We start from the raw sequence: 15734 nt of genomic DNA on the forward strand, positions 1-15734 counted from the left end.
TCGACCGTGGTGTTCTGGAGGCTTCGGCGCCAGGACAATGTCACAACCAGCTACCTGGCGCCAATCGCCATGTACGACTTAGCAGTCCTCTGTATCGGACTGAGCGGATGGCTAGACGAAGCAACCTTTGCATTTTCGCATGGCGCCTTTTATATCCCCGAAGCATACACCGCAGGCCATTGCAAGTTTCAGATTTTCATAATATACGCTTGTGGGATGATGTCGGCTTGGACCCTGATAATATTCTGTATTGAACGCTGCGTGGCAATCAGAAACCCACTGAAAATTGTTGCAATATTCACACCCTCGATTCGTAGGAAGTTGCTTATCACTATTGTCATTTTCTCCTCGATCTGTGGCATTTTTCCTCTCCCGTCGTATACGCTCATCCCAAGTAAAGCCTTCAATGGCAGCAATGTCTGTGCTCCGGCACCCTCGTCAACTTGGCAACTCATACTCCTTATCACAACAACCAAGGGCATTTACGCAGTCCTGCCAATTGTCGTCCTCATCGTCCTAGATGTCTTACTCCTTGAAGGACTGTTTAGGTCTCGCAAATCCCTATCAAACGAAAAGCAGGGGAGCTCTAACTCGAAAAGAGACAAGGTGATACTTCGTAATCTATTTCTTGTGTCGACCATCTATATCATCACCATGCTTCCTCTTACCACAGTCGGCATGATCTCATATATCGGAGACGTCACGAGCTGGCAGCGGACTTCAGAAAGCGCTGTCCAATTCATCAGAGAGTTATTCGAATTTACGGCAGCCTTTCACTTCGCTAATTATAGTTCTAATTACATCGTGTATGTGCTCTCTTTGGGTTTCTATCGCTCTGAATGCAAAAAGATGTTTTGCTGCATAAAGAGCGCGTAAACATTACCGCAGATGGGATTCTGGCGAAACCAATGCTGGCAGCCTTTCACTTCGCTAATTATAGTTCTAATTACATCGTGTATGTGCTCTCTTTGGGTTTCTGTCGCTCTGAATGCAAGAAGATGTTTTGCTGCATAAAGAGCGCGTAAACATTACCGCAGATGGGATTCTGGCGAAACCAATGCTGGCGTGATGCCGCATTCTCCGCACATGTATGATACAACATACTCTAAAATCCGTTTTAATGGGTCAGTGATCGGACCTATGATGCATGATAGCTCAGGCGTTATCATTGACCCCTTAGGAATGATTTTACTGTGTCAAATCAATCTATATTAGCATACATTGCAGAGGCGTGTGTTTTGCATGTGTGATATTCACTAATGTACGCAGCAAAAATGCTCGCAACAAATGCCGTCACAAAAATTAATTTCATCAAAAATCTTCGATTCCGCTGTAATGTGACCCGGTTTGACCTTACTAAAGTGATATTTATTCTTGCTTTGAACCAATTGAAACTGTTTTAGGGTTACTGGATGGCAGCTCTAACCTGTGATAGAATAAACAGTGCTGCAATCCAGTGACCGGCGTCAGGGCGTGCTGCAATATGATATGAACATGGTTATGTACTTGTCTCCTCTACCTTTTGTTTCGCATGATAGTATATCGGAAGGTGCAGTTTCCACCTCCTTGGGCGAACACAAGAGACTTGAATACAGGACGGGTAACCTCTATTGAGGCAAGAAGTACGGGCAGTTTCTCCAGGGACGCGAGGTACGGGCAGTTTCTCCAGGGACGCGAGGCATTCAGGCGGCAAGAGGTATCACTAGCAGGATGCTTTTTCCGAGTTTTTAGTGGTTTCTCTAACTTCTCCTGATTTGTCCGATTGCGAAGAAATCTGTAGAAAATATCAGGGCTTCCCAAAATAGGGAAATAAAAAAAAAATCCTATGTTGAAATGGGTTAATGAGATGTGAACCCGACACTAATTAGCTCACTCTGAGTGTTTGAATTGGTTCACTTAGGCATTTGCAGGAAGTCGGACAAAGCATCCTGCTAAGTGTGACGGGAAGTTTCTCTTGGTACAGGACGAACTCAAGAAACTGGGACAATAGTTGGGTTGAGGCAGTGATTTGATCAGACAATCTCGCGGGCGTCGGGCCAAATGTCCAATTTACATGCACCCGCTGAAATTGTCACGAAGGTCACAGTAGGTCCAGTGAGACTTGGCGACTTGACGACGTTTGGAGAATGTCGATCAGGGAGTTTTATACATGCAAATGATATTTTTTCTAAAACGAACACTGTAACACTGTAAGTTCGTAACATTCCATCCGTTGGCGACACCACAAAGATTCACTTTCATGGAGTAGGGTGTAACAGAGGAAAAAATGGTCCAACCGGGGATTGAACCCGGGACCTCTCGCTCATAAGGCCATCACATTACCGACTGAGCTAAAGGAAATTTCCCTCTAGCGTGGGCTAGTAGGAATGATGCCACCACTACATACTCCCCCTGTTCGGGAAAGTTGTGTCCTCACAACCGCGTTCTTCCGTGATACAAAGGGTTAATTCATTGTCTAAAGACACATCAGCATCTAAACAAATTATTAGTACCCTTTTACCATGTTGGGCGCCAAAAGTAACAGAGGAAAAACATCAAGGTCCAACCGGGTATTGACCCGGGACCTCTCGCTTATAAGGCCATCACTCTACCGACTGAGCTAAAGGGAATTTCCCTCTAGCCCGGGCTAGTAGGAATGATGCCACCACTACAAGGGCATTTCGCAAATGGGTCAATTCTGATTTGATTGACAAAAGGAGGGATCAATTCCAATACAAAGATATTCCGTCACCTCCAAGTTTCTATTTCAAATATTTTGCTGGGAGTTTTCAACGTGTTTTCATCCGACAGCAACATGCCAACTTTCGTGAAACCCCTCTGATGTCTTGTCGAAACTTCCTCCCACCAGCCACCACGTAAAGGTAGAAATTAATGGCGTGATTACATGCCCAAAGAATGCCAATTGTTACGTTCTCAAGTGTATACCTCAGATTCCAATAGGGGTCGCTCATATCGTACATTGCCGCAACATCCGGTATTTCTACAACAAAAAAATGCATCCGGAGCGGAAGTGTCGTCACAACATAAGCTGCAGATATGCAGATCAACATCCGGGTTAGATGCGCTGTCTCCCTCTGGTGACGATCCTTTGAACTCGGGTTCCCGGATTGGTCCAACTTCAGGCGTTGTTTAGAGGCCTGTTTTACTGTGATTAATATTGCAATGTTGCAGATTGAGATGATGGTAAAAGGCAGGAATGTTCCAAACACAATGTAAAAGGTACTGGTGAGGACTTCGATGGCAGGCTGATTCGGAACCAATATGATCAAGATATCGGATCCTGAAACATAAGAAGGCAAAAACTGCAGATGATTTCTATGAAGTACATGGGGGAGGGGGGGGGGGGGTTAAGGTGGGTCAGTCTATTCTTTGAAATGAATGTACCAGTCGTAACTTGTAAATTGGAGAGTTAATCCGACCGAAGTTAGTGGTGTTTTCCAAAGCAAAGTCAGTCCTGGTGTCGCAACAAAGGACCGTTTTGGTTTTAATTTGACGATAAATGTTGAGCTATTTTAGAATTTAAAAAAACCCAAAAAACAACATGATGTTGGTTCTAAGTTAGTTGTCTGTTGTATAAATCATGACCGCTCGGATAGATCTCGAGGTATGTATTTGCTGACGCCTCGTTTGCTGATGCCTCGTGTTTTGGTCTGCATTTTTTGTAAATCCGAGTGGTCTTGATTAACCTACGAAAGACCACCAGCTCGGTATCAATGGTCATACATACCGGTAGTTTCATCCTTAACGTACTGATAGGTAAAGAAAAAATTTAAATTCAAAAGAGTAATGACGATAAAAGTGACGACCACTATTCGTTTAGTTCTAGCTGGATCGCATAGATGGCGCGCAGCCAATGGATATCTCACAGCAATGAAGCGGTCACACGACATCATTGCGAGAAAGGTACCGGATGCCATTGCGAATGTGTACTCAAAATACCACGCGATTCTGAAAGGGAAAAACGACAGCAGTGAAGGTCTGGTATTGAAAAGTTTTGGGGACATACACATGTACCTTGTCATGCTTGTAATCGATCCGAATAATTTATTGATTAGAAATTTATTTTGACAAGAATTCATTTTGTTGGCCAGGAGGAGGCAGAGAATCCGTTGACGCGTTATGCGAAAGCATTTGTGAAAACCTAGATTTTCTCATTTAGGCCCATTGTACTAGGAATCTAGCTTGTGATGGCCTATTTTACTCCTTGTTTCGGATTACATCAAAGTCCCAAGGTCAAGTTTGAATGGGATCGCCAGGTCATTTCAAGTTTAAATGATTAAGCCTGGCAGTTCTGTGTTTCTCTCTGTGAATCGAAGAAGATGAATATTTCCGCCAATAAATGAAGTTTCTGCATTCTATTTTTGGTCTTTTAAAAGAGGGTTGGGGTCAATAAGCGAATTTATATAATCTCAACCCATGATGTTGAGAAGCCCTCTTACTTAAATATATACTCCCTCGAAAGAAACAGTTCTGTCTCGTCGATGCCGTAGTAGGTTAGCGGCCACTGCCAACCAAGCTGCAATAAAACACATGCGTCACAGACAGATAGAGCTAGCATGTAGACGCACATTGACACCTGCTGGTTCTGCGCATGCACAGCGACGAAGCCAGAAATTATGTTTCCTGGAATTCCAAGTACGACGACAACAACCCACACATACTGTGTCATTATTTGGAGGGCAAATTCTAGATTCTGGATCGTCCGATCAGGTGATGCTTCGGATGTTTGCAGCTCCAATTCCTCTGTTGTCATGGTTGTATCAGTTGAAGTCGCTCAGTTATCGAAAATATACATAGGAAATAGGACATAAACACACAGATATGCACCCAGAAGAGGTTTTTGGTAAAATGAAGAATGAAACTCAAATGGTCTTTGAGATAGTGAAAACCCCAAGAGCTTCACTGAAAAACCTCTGCGAGGTGCATCTCTTGTATTGGCCGAAAAACCCTTAATGGTTTTTCAAAAGCTCCAAAATCTTTTTTTCTAAGACAGCGCACGTTTGTGGTCGACAACTTGTGGTATAAAAGGCAGATTTTGAAAGTCGTACAAAGAGCCATGTAAATGTATTTTGTCGAAGATGACTCTTTTTAACGAACTCCCCGATTCCACCATCATCTCAGTGATTTACGAGTATCACGTCAATTAATTAGCACATGACAAGCAGATGAGTACTTCAGACTCAGTCATACTGCAGATTGAGAGACCTGTCTGTTGATATAACCCATGAATCAAGAATATTATTTCGAAATATGCCAACTGCATTCAGATTCAAACATCGACGTCGTTCAGAGCAATGAAAATTGACATTTTCCATGCGACGACAATCCAGTCGACTTTGCGTACTAAGCCTGTTGATATGAATTGTATGAATGTGTAGCCTTACTTTGCTGTATATACAAATTATGTGGTACATTCACCACAGTCCATCATCCGTGTATTTGCAAATGCCGCTTATGAAAAGAGGTCTGGTGAAATGACGGTGAGTAATTCTATAACATATATAATGTGACTTTTATAACATTATAGCTTACGTTACTGCTTTTTCTGCTGTTTAAACAGCATAATATTTCACGATGCTGGTGTTGACATATCATGAGTATCGTTATGGCAAAAAGTACTTCAGTTCAACTCAGGATCAGGATTGTCACCAGTTCACAATTTAGGTATTGCACAACACTAGATTATCCTCAGGGTATGCTAAACTAATGCTCTTCCACGGTATCAACCAAAAACGCTCAACTATGACACCGGCTGCCCATGGGCTGTGTTACATTACTATTTGTGATCACACAATTAAAGTTTAGTGAAAAGAGGTCAGCCAAGTTGCTTGGGCCAGATCCACCTGAAAAACACTTTACACGAGAGAAAAACTGTGAGTCATTGCAATAATAATTTTCAAAATAGAAAATCACTGAATTATTTACCACCAAATATCCGGTGAGCACAATTGCCCTTGGCCGTTTCGCAACAAATGATAAAACACAAAATTCTAAGAATACTAACAAAAAGTCATCAAAATCGAACTAGTAATAATGAAGATAGAGCTATTTTTAGCACGAGTAGCTTAAAATCAATCCAAATGGCATGTTTTCACGAGAAAAACATGCTTTTGGGAGTGAAACACTTGATTTATCAAAAATGTATTAATGGTTCTATCTTCATTTTGATTCGTTTGATTTTGATGATTTTTTCAGTGTATCCTTAGAATTTTGAGTACTATCGTTCTAGCGAAAAATATTTCGAAAAAGTTTGAAACAAAAAAGTTTTTTGTTAGGGTTTTTAATTGGCTGATTACATAATGAAAGACTCGTACATTCGCATTCCTGCCATAATGAATAAATAGAAAACGATATTTCCTGATAATATCCTGAAAACCGCATTGGAATTGGTGCACTCGATTGGGAGATATTGAATGAAGAAGGTGTTGATATTAATATGATCTGGACTGTACACCAGAATAGGCAGATATGATCACAAGTATTTGACTCAAAGTGTTCTATAAAGTGACTTAAAATGCAATATAAGACGGCAGACTGTCCGCTCTGGTTACTTTCATGCTCTGCCATGACTGTCCACTATGGTTACACTTGTACCGTCATGACAGTGACACAGGTAACGATAGCGGACCGTCTGCCTTCTTTTATTGCATTTTACGACATTTTATAGAACACTTTGAGCCAAGTGCTTGTTATCATATCTTCCTATATTCTGGTGTTTGTGCTACACAGCACAGCACATGCAGTATGGTGTCCCACAGGGATCGGTTCTAGGACCCATACTCTTTAACGCCTACACATCTCCAACCCAGGATATCATGAGCGCGTGTGAAACATTATATCACAAATATGCTGACGACAAGGATGTTTACAAGTTATGTGACCCCAACCCTGCAGCCATTTCTGTAGCCATGGATTCACTTGTCGATGGTGTCAATGAGCTCCGGTCTTGGCTGACTCTAAACCAACTGATGTTTAATGACCCTAAAACGGAATTTATTTGCTTTGCAGCCAGCAAACAGCAGATCAAGCTCTGTGAATCTCTTGTGCTGAAAGTTGGCGATGCAATGATTAAGCCAAGATGTCATGTTCAAAGTCTGGGTGTGGAGCTCGACTCCCAACTGACCATGCAACGTCAAGTTAGTAGCATCTTGTCAAGTTGCAGTTTCCACCTTAGACAGCTTGGTCAGATTCGGAGTGTCATTGACACTGACACCTGCAAGACTGCAGTCAACTCCCTCGTGACATCGCGTTTAGATTACTGCAACTCACTTCTGGCTGGTGCTTCTACTGCACAAATTGCACGTCTCCAGAGACTTCAAAATCGTTCTGCTAGACTGATAACACTCAGTAGGTCTCGTGAACATATTACTCCAGTCCTGTTTAAACTACATTGGCTGCCCGTAAAGCTACGGATTGATTTTAAGCTACTCGTCCTTGTCTTCAAGTGTTTGCACAACATGTCACCATTTTATCTAAAACTTGAGTTTTATACTCCAACCAGATCACTACGGTCTTCAGACTCCCTGAAGCTGGCAGTACCACGCACTAGGCGTACCATTGGAGATCGTTCCTTCTCAGTTGCAGCCCCAAGGCTCTGGAACGATCTCCCTCTGTCAATAAAATCTGCCAGCTCGCTGCCAGCTTTCAGGAAGAGTCTGAAGACCCACCTTTTCAAATCATTTTATAATATGTATTAATACCTTTAATACGTAACGTTTTTAAGTAATGTATCTAGGCCTATTTATTTTTATCTCTGTGAGGCGCCGCGATATATACATGAACAGCGCCATACAAATATCGTTTATTATTATTATCATTATTATTATTATTATTATTATTATTATTATTATGCAATAATCCTAACAACTTAGGCAGATATCGGAGAAATAAACGCATTTCGTACCCTGAACCAGGCATAGGTCTATTTTTTTCTACTTATTCAAAACAGCTACATCAATATAAACCTACGAGCAGATGTCTTAAGTTATCATCAAGAAATGCCTTCCAGCAAATCCTCGCCGAGTGCAATAGAACAAGAATTATTCGCTATTGAATCTGTCGGAGTTTTCAAATGTGTTATTGTCGTCTACTAGCGCTGTTGTAACCATAGTGGACAGTGACTACACCATGTTTGTTTTTTCTTTCATCTTATTTCAGGACCCAAGCATCCCAACGTGTGCGAGGGGTTGAGAATACGACCGACTCTGGATTTTCGAGGATTGGACCCAAGAGGATGTTTACAATTCAGTAACTATGGTTACGAGTCACTGTTTTAGTATGTATGTGTGTACATTCACGAAGGGCAATGATTCTTGACCTTTTTACGCTACCACTTGACAAATTTGGTTGAAACTTTCAGGCTATTTTTTACATGTTTGACTTCAAATGCGCGATAATTTTATTTCAAAAGAGCCATAAGAAAATATCGGCGCCTATCCAGGACCCTTCGAAATAAACTCACAGAGTGCCGAAATTGAAAAATTTCAGCCACTGGAATTGATCAATTGCCGCCATCTTGGATATCGGCATCTTTGATAATCCTAGGTCATAATCTGCGTCACCAGTTCAGACTGTAAATCGTATTCAGGCCGCATTGCTTGACTGGTCAGTCCCGCAGGGCGTGACGCGGGTTGGATGGCAGCGCTTACCTGTGATGGAAAACTCTGTATTACAATAAAAGTGCTGCAATACAGTGATCGGCGTCAGGGCGTGCTGCAATGATATGAACATGGTTATGTACTTGTCTCCTCTATCTTTTGTTTCGCATTATAGTATATCAGGGTGCAGTTTCCACAATGTGAATACTAATTAGCTCACTCATTAGGTCACTCTGAGTGTTTGGCACACCCCTCATTTACCCTCTTAAACACAGGCATTTGATCTTTATAAATGTCCTTAATTTGGGAAGCACTGGAACTTTTCACACGTTTTCTAGAAATCCAACCTTTCAGGAGGACCTTTGTCGGATAAATCAGGAAAAGTTAGATAAACCGTTAAGAAGTCGGAAGAAGCATCCTGGCTACTACTGTGCCGGGCAGTTTCTCTTGGAACAGGACGAACTCAAGAAACTGGGACCATAGCTGGGTTGAGACAGTGATTCGATCAGGGAGATATATGAATTATCATTTTTCTAAAAAGAACAACCACCGCAAGCTCGTAACATTTCATCATTCATTTCGACACCACAAAGATTCACTTACATGTAGTAGAGTATTTCGTAAATTAGTCGACTTCGATTTGACCACTTCCAGTACATAAATATTCCGTCACCTCCAAGATTCTATTTCAAACATTTTGCTGGAGGATTTCAACGTGTTTTCATCCGACAGCAACATGCCAACTTTCGCGAAACCTCTCTGATGTCTTGTCGAAATTTCCTCCCACCAGCCACCACGTAAAGGTAAAAATTAATGGCATGATTACTTGCCCAAAGAATGCCGATTGTTGCATTCTCAAGTGTATACCTCAGATTCCAATAGGGGTCGCTCATGTCGTACTTTGCCGCAACATCCGGTATTTCAACAACAAAATAATGCATCCGGAGCGGAAGTGTCGTCACAACATAAGCTGCAGAAATGAAGATCAACATCCGGGTTAAATGCGCTGTCTCCCTCAGGTGACGATCCTTTGAAATGGTGTTCCCGGACTGGTCCAATTTCAGCCGTTTTTTAGAGGCCTGTTTAACTGTGATTAATATTGCAATGTTGCAAATTGAGATGATGGTAAAAGGCAGGAATGTTCCAAACACAATGTAAAAGGTACTGGTGAGGACTTCGATGGCAGGCTGATTCGGAACCAATATAATTAATATATCGGATCCTGAAAAATATGGAGGCACAAACTGCAGATCATTTCTATAAACCATTGTAAACAGCCAGAAAACTCCTGGATATAGAGTTACGGGTGGTAAGATCTGTTAGAAGTTTTTTATGTTGTGGAATTGGTCTTTTCTGTGGTATCTGTTAGTCTATTCTTCGAAATGAATGTACCGGCAGTAACTTGTAAATTGGAGAGTTGATCCGATAGAAGCCAAGTGGGATTTTCCAAAGCAAAGTATCGCAACCGAGGACCGCTTGGTTTTAATTTGAGGGCAAAGGTTGATCATGTGCCCTTTAAGAATAAAACTTAACACTTTGCTGTTGGTCCTTTTAGTTTTCTTATAATCATAACCACTCGGATAGATCTCGATGTACACGTGTTCGTCTAAAACTGTTTGCGGACGCTTCGTGTTTTGGTCAGCCTTTTCTGTATTAATCCTTCGAGTGGTGTTGATTAGACAACGAAAGAACGCCAGTCATACATACCTGTAGTTTCATCCTTAATGTACTGAAAGGTAAAGAAAAAATTTAAGTTCAAAACAGTAATGACGATAAAACTGACGACTACTATTCGTTTAGTCCTAGCTGGATCACATAGACGGCGCGCGGCCAATGGAAATCTCACAGCAATCAAGCGGTCACATGACATCATGGCGAGGAAGGTCCCGGATGCCATTGCGAATGTGTACTCAAAATACCACGCGATTCTGAAAAAAAACAAACAAAAAACAGCAGTGAATATCTGTTATAGAAAAGTACCTTGGGGTATACCTTGGCATGCTTGTTATCGATTCGAATTATTTATTGATTAGAAATTTTGACAAGAATTCATCTTGATGGCCAGGAGGAGGCAGAGATTATGAGTTGATGCGCTTTTGCAAAAAAGATCGCCTAACTTTTCACATTTCTCGAAATCTAGCTGGTGATGACCCATTTTACTCCTTGTTATGGATTACATCGAGGGCCCCAGGTCAAGTTTGAATGGAATCCTCAGGTCACTTCAAGTTTAAATGATCAGGGCCTGGTAGTTCTGTGTTTCTCTCTGTGACTTAATCGAAGAAGATGAAACTTCCACCAATGAAATGAAGTTTTCGCTTTCTATGTTTCGTCTTTTAAAAGGGGAGGGGGGGGGGCAAGAAGCGAATAATAACCTTAACCAATATTGAGAAACTCTCTTACTTGAATATATACTCCCTCGGAAGAAACAGTTCTGTCTCGTCGATGCCGTAGTAGGTTAGCGGCAACTGCCAACCAAACTGCAATAAAACACATGCGTCACAGATAGATAGAGCTAGCATGTAGACACACATTGACACCTGCTGGTTCTGCGCATGCACAGCGACGAAGCCAGAAATTATGTTTCCTGGAATTCCAAGTACGACGACAACAACCCACACATACTGTGTCATTATTTGGAGGGCAAATTCTAGATTCTGGATCGTCCGATCAGGTGATGCTTCAGATGTTTGCAGCTCCAATTCCTCTGTTGTCATGGTTGTATCAGTTGTAGTCGCTCAGTTATCGAAAATATACATAGGAAATAGGAAATAAACACACAGATATGCACCCAGTAGAGGTTTTTGGTAAAATGAAGAATGAAACTCAAATGGTTTTTGAGATAGTGAAAACCCTAAGAGCTTTACTGAAAAACCTCTGCGAGGTGCATCTCTTGTATTGGCCGAAAAACCCTTAATGGTTTTTCAAAAGCTCCAAAATCCCTTTTCTAAGACAGCGCACTTTTGTAGTAAACGGCAAGTGGTATAAAAGGCAGATTTTTCAAGCCGTACAAAGAGCCGCGAGCGACAAATACCAGGTATGAAATGTATTTTATCGACGATGACTCTTTTTAACGAATTCCCCGATTCCACCAACATCTCAGTGATTTACGAGTATCAGGTCAATGAATTAGCAGTACATGACTAGTCGATGAGTACTTCAGACTCTGTCATACTGTAGATTGAGAGATATGTCTGTTGATATAATCCACGATTCAAGAATCTTATAGCGAAATATGCAAACTGCATTCAGATTCACACATCGACATCTTTCAGAGCAATAAAAATGGACTCTTTCCATGCCACGAAAATCCAGTTGTCTCTGCGTACTAAGCCAGTTGAAATGTGTTGTATGAATTTGTAGCCTTACTTTACTGTATATACAAATTAGGTGGTACACTCACCACAGTGCATCCTCCGTGGGTATTTGCAAATGCCGCTTATGAAAAGAGGTCTGGTGAAATGACGGTGAGTAATTCTACAATGTATCAATTTCACGATGCTGGTGTTAACATTATATGAGTATAGTGTCAAGTATCGCTGCATGGCAAAAAAGGTACTTCAGTTCAACTCAGGATCAGGATTGTGACCAGTTCACATTTAGGTGCTGCACAACACTAGATTATCCTCAGGATACGCTTAACTAATGCTCTCACGGTGTCAACCAAAGCAGGTCAACTATGACACCAGCTGCCCTGCAGGGCTGTGTAACATTACTATTTGTGATCACACTATCGGGCAGAGACATGTATTCATCCATGGCTGGAAGTGTGGTACAGTCACATAGCGCTTATCAAAATGTCAAGTTGTGGAAAATAAATGGCTGGAATGGATCAAAATGAAATTAATTCTCAATCTGTGGTTGATTCTATATCTACAGAGTCAAGCCATCACAGAAATATGCTTTTTGATAATATGTTTTTTCAAATGTGGTCACACTGGTCAGTTTAGAACTTGTATTTTAACAGGGCAATTTGAATGCACGAGTGTCGATGTGACGGATATGCTGTGCAGAAGTCATTTTTTTCTCAGGCAATTGGTTATGGAATGTTGTAAATGTTATTATGAGATTGGTACAGGGTTCTTCTTAACACATATGAAATTTGGTGAGGATTGATTTGCCCTAGGGATACTTTTTTTACCAAAACCTATCAACATCAATGTACACGTAATGTACACAGTGCCTAGTACAGGGCGCTGGCCGAAATGAGTTCATGACCCATAAATACATTGAATGGCTCTCAGCTAGCTGCTGAGTCTGTGTTCAGTTCGTTGCCCTAGACATGACCGACGAACAATCCATAAGGCCTACAATTGGTACACAAGAGCAATACTCGCCTTGAGAGGCGTTGTAAGGAACGAAATCGCCAAAGTCTTAGATCAGGATGTGCGATGTTTCTTGAGGTTCCTCGGTTCAAGTGCCAGACTCTTGGTGGTCGTTCCTTCACGGTAGCTGGTCCAAAACTGTAGAACCAGCTGCCGCAAAAGCTCCGTAACATTGATTCCTTCCAGACTATCTAGTCCCTTCTAAAGGCCCATCTTTTTGCAGTTGCCTTTGCGGAAAAAAGCGCACCAGAATACCCACTCGCTGAGTAATTGGAGCGCTCTACAAAAGCCAACATTGATTGATTGATTGAAATCAGCGCCTCTAGTGTCAAGAGTGCCTTCGACATGGTCAAAGGGCTCGATCGAATGAAGTTTTTTCACCAAATTTGCATATCTCTAAGTTCGTTTGAGTGATGAAAACATGTGTTTAACCATATGCCTAGCAACAGTTCAAGATCAACAGTTCAATCTATTTTAGACGCTGAATAAGGAGGAAAACGATCACAAAAAGTGGAGAATAATTGGTCACATGGCACATCATGTGACCAAATATTCTCCATTTTTTCTTTGTTACAACAACTCTAAGACGGATAATTTAGAACCGTTGATGTGATCATGTGTTGAATATATACTTTCATTGCTCAAGTATAGTTAGGTTTTTTATTCCTCCAAATAAGAGAGTTTTGTGTACATCAGTGTGCACGAGACGTACATTTTACATATGCAAACATATAAAACAAATCAAGTTATATGAATATTAGAGTTTGCCTAATTAATGTACACACAAGTTTTATTCACTACTATAGATGACAAGTATACACAACTGATGATTTTGAACACGATTTTTCTTGAATATGTAAATTGATATACTGAATGGGAAAACGTATTGGCTAACATACCAATTACTGCTATCTTAGTACAGTGGAACTTTCCTTAGTGGACAGCTCTCTATCAAGGACAACCTCTCTATTATGGACACTAGTTTAAGTCTCAAATTGGTTGCTACCATTAAATTTGACCTATCTAATCCGGACACCTCCCTATTTAGGACAGTATTTGTCAGTCCCAAAAGTGTCCTTAATTGAGATGTTCTACCTCATTTGACAAATATTTACTCCATGTACACATTTCGTATTTTGAATAATGCGTATTCCTCAACGAAACAAAAGGGGGAGAACAAACATGAAGCAGTATGTATGTGTGTGCAAATGGATTGCATTCCTTTGAATACCGAAGTTGTTTTTGCGACGACCTCCTCATCATCTGCTGTAAGCTGCTCGAAGTCCTGGTACTACATTTTCAGTTGAAACCAATTGAAAGAAAGGAAGACATAATAAGCCATTTTCGTCCACTTCAAGACACAGAGTTCGATTTTTCGGCTTGAGCATGATTATATGTCATGCTTCTTAATGTCTATACACCATGCTGATGAAGTAGGAACACGAACAATGTATACAGGTCTACATCCCATGAAAAATGTATCATCTGAGAGTTATCTGCTGGGGAAGCACTTTTGTTGACCTCTTGAATCAAGGTAACAGAAGGCTTTTTATCTATTTTCAGTGTGACCGACACAAACCGCTTTAAAGTGACAGCTTCACTTCTCCATGTTCTGGCTTCATGCTGATGGCTTCAATTCAGCATACGTCTGGTTGGCGGTCACATCAGGCTGTAAAGGAGGATAATAATCTAATGTCAAAATGACTCTAGAAACCCATAGCTTCGCGTCAACTAGTTTGTCTGACATCTTGGTAGTTCAGAGAATCATGGAATTCAAAGATTTAAAACCCATTGGGCAAATAAAAGTGCAGCTGTGTCCTGCAATGGAAGTGCTAGAAGTAAGACAATTAAAGGACAAATACGGCAAAGATTTGCAGATAATAAATTGAAAAAAAATGTATAGGCAGAAATATTCAAATTTGTATAGATTGTTATTTGAAAGAACATATTGCTAAGGCTCAGTGTTGAAGTGGCTGTCATTGTCTTACCTTGATGTCCAAGGCGGCATATTGATTTTCCATTTCATCATACGGATTTTCTTCTCCAGCTAAAAAGAGTCATGAAGGTGAGAATCTTATCTTTTTTTAAAAACTCTTTCTGAAGCATGATCGGGTATACACTTAGGAAACGGCCATCCAAAACCGCCCGCCAAGTTCTGGAACCCGTAGGGAAGGAATCGATTTTTTTCCTAATCAATTGCATAAGTATTACTTCCGCCTTCATACAACATTGCGACTCCGTGAACCACTGATGATGCAACTTTTTAAATAAGCTCCAGTATCGCGTCAGGGACTTACATTAGTAAGCATTTGCAAAACGCTGAAAGCGTGTTGCGCACATTTAGTTATGCTTGCCATGACCGCCCTCAATACAACAGCTCAGACTGACGTTTACACGCCTGATAGTGGTACTTGCCTGTGGGACCTCCAGGTTTCTTTCCTTCGCTGCTCTCACTCGTACTCTGCCTGGTCTCATTGATATCCTTCACCAATTTACGTATCAAGGCCTCCTGAGCCAAGGGCTTGATATGCATGATCGGGTATACACCGAGGAAACGGCCATCCAAAACCGCCCGCCAAGTTCTCGAACCCGGGAAGGAATCGATTTTTTTTCTGAAACCTTGTTGCGCACATTTAGTTATGCTTGCCGTGACCGCCCTCAATACAACAACCCAGACTGACGTTTGCACGCCTGATAGTGGTACTTGCCTGTGGGACCTCCAGGTTTCTTTCCTTCGCTACTCTCACTCGTACTCTGCCTGATATCATTGATATCCTTCACCAATTTACGTATCAAGGCCTCCTGAGCCAAGGGC

The 15734-nt window shown here is 41.3% G+C and overlaps 1 protein-coding gene across 1 annotated transcript in view; it reads right to left on the reverse strand.

Annotated features, from left to right (window-relative positions):
* Positions 1-15734, reverse strand: part of LOC135497007 (sialoadhesin-like) — an 81872-nt gene that overhangs the window by 45472 nt on the left and 20666 nt on the right. The window lies entirely within an intron of this gene.

Source organism: Lineus longissimus, chromosome 12 (assembly GCF_910592395.1).
Source record: "Lineus longissimus chromosome 12, tnLinLong1.2, whole genome shotgun sequence".
Lineage (NCBI taxonomy): Eukaryota > Metazoa > Nemertea > Pilidiophora > Heteronemertea > Lineidae > Lineus > Lineus longissimus.